Below are 2,144 nucleotides of genomic sequence, written 5' to 3'. Positions count from 1 at the left end.
AGTCTCCATGAAGGAAGGCGTTATTCACATCAAGTTGGAGTAGAGGCCAATGATATGTGATAGCTAAGGTAAGAAAAACACGCACAGTTACTAATTTTGCCACGAGAGAGAAAGTTTCTATGAAATCCAACCCTTCCTATTGAGTATAGCCCTTAGCAACAAAGTGGGCCTTATATCTCTCAATAGATCTATCTGTATAGTGTTTAATCTTATATATCCATTTGTCCCCAATACTATGCTTTGAAGAAGGTAAAGGAACAACATTCCAAGTGTTGTTATCTTCCATGGCCTGAAGTTCAAGTTGCATTGCTTCCCTCTAATGGGCATAGGATATGGCTTAATGATACAATTGAGGTTCATAGTGGGAGAAAATAGCAATTGAAAAGGTGTGAAATGTGGGTGTAATGTCATCATGAGAGAGGGATGAATGTAGAGGATATTGTGTGGAAAAGTTTGGAAGGGGGGAATTAATAGTTCGGATATAATGATAATCTTTTAAGTATGAAGGGGGTTTTATAGTTCTTGAAGTTTTTCGAATTTGAAGGGATGATGATGCACTTGAGGTTCTTGTAAAGGTGATTGTTGAAATGAAGAGGAAGAACTAGAATGAGGAGATAAGAGTGGTGAAATGTGAGAGATGGTGTTTTGGGTTGATATTGGAGAGGCAGAGGAGATATTGGTTGGTGATATTGATTGGATGGTATTTTGGATGGATGTTGTGGGGGCTTAGGGGATAGATGGTGGATTGTGAATATCTTAAAAATTGGGCTCAATGTTGGCCGAATATGATGGTTTTTAATGAGATTGATAAGATGATATATCAATATTAAAGGCTGTTGGTAGAACAATATTATGAAAAGGTTCAGATTACTCAGTTTCCAAGGTAACTTTATGGAAGGGAAAAATGCTTTCATGGAAGACAACATCACGGGAAATAAAAAAATGTATTATTGTCAATGTCAAAAAGTTTATAAGCCTTCATACCAAGTGGATAACCAATAAAAATAGTAGGTATAGCTCTTGGAGAAAACTTGGATCGACAATTGGATAATGTGGAGGCAAAGCATAAGCAATCAAAGGATCGTAGCATGGAGTAATAAGCCATCTTACCTAGTAGTAGTTCATATGGCATTTTCCAAGCAAGAAGAGGTGAACGTGTTCGGTTAATAAGATATACTGCAGTCAAAATAAATTCATTCAAGATACTGAGAGGGATTCAAGACTGGAAAAACAGGGCTTTAGAAACATTTAATATACATTAATATTTTCAACAGATTGATGTTGTTTTTGTTGAACAATGAGGGAAATGGCTTTGTTGATGGTTGGAGCAAGATCCATGAGAAGAATTTGAGATCAAGCATGATTAAATTCATCATTTAGTACCATCACAAAATAGATAAAATATTCAAATTGGATGAATTCTTCAATAGACAACTCTACCACATTTACACTTTCCACAGGTACATCCAGGGCGATAGGATATATATTCATCTCGGAGACTTTTCATTTTAGTAAAGTATATGGTAACAGAATCTTGTTCTTGTTTTAAGTTAGATAAACCACGTTTTAGAAGAAAGATTCGTGGTCCATTTCGTTTATGAAAACGATCTTGAAGATCTAGCCAAATTGCTCGAGCTGATTCAGTGAAGAGAATGCTGGAAGAAATTCCTTTGGAGACGGAATTCAAGATCCAAATTATAACAACATTATTGTTGCGTATTCATAGAGGGAGGAGTTCATCTGTAGGCTGAGGGATTGATCCATTGATAAAACCAAGATTATTTTGGATTAACAAGGCAAGAATCATCGATATGCTCTATGAGACATAATTGTCATCAGTGACATCAGTGAGAGGTTAAATAACGAGAACAAGATTTGAGGTATCGCTGTGATGAAGAGATAGGGATTGTACTGATCTTGATGAAGAGTAGATGATCCTGTGATTGGAAGATTCGCCGAGGAAGACGGAATATTCATCGGATCATTCGGAGGAGGAAGATTCAGATCGGGAAAAGTCATCATTCTCATGTGCAAGAAACAGATGATTTAGGGATTTTTATTCATCTGATACTATATTAACAGGATAAAATGGGAAAGAAAATTAACATTTCTTCACTTTATTTACTTTCCATAGGAATATATAT

Source organism: Benincasa hispida, chromosome 9, assembly GCF_009727055.1.
Source record: "Benincasa hispida cultivar B227 chromosome 9, ASM972705v1, whole genome shotgun sequence".
NCBI classification, from domain to species: Eukaryota; Viridiplantae; Streptophyta; class Magnoliopsida; order Cucurbitales; family Cucurbitaceae; genus Benincasa; species Benincasa hispida.
Note: the sequence above shows the minus strand (reverse complement) of the source record.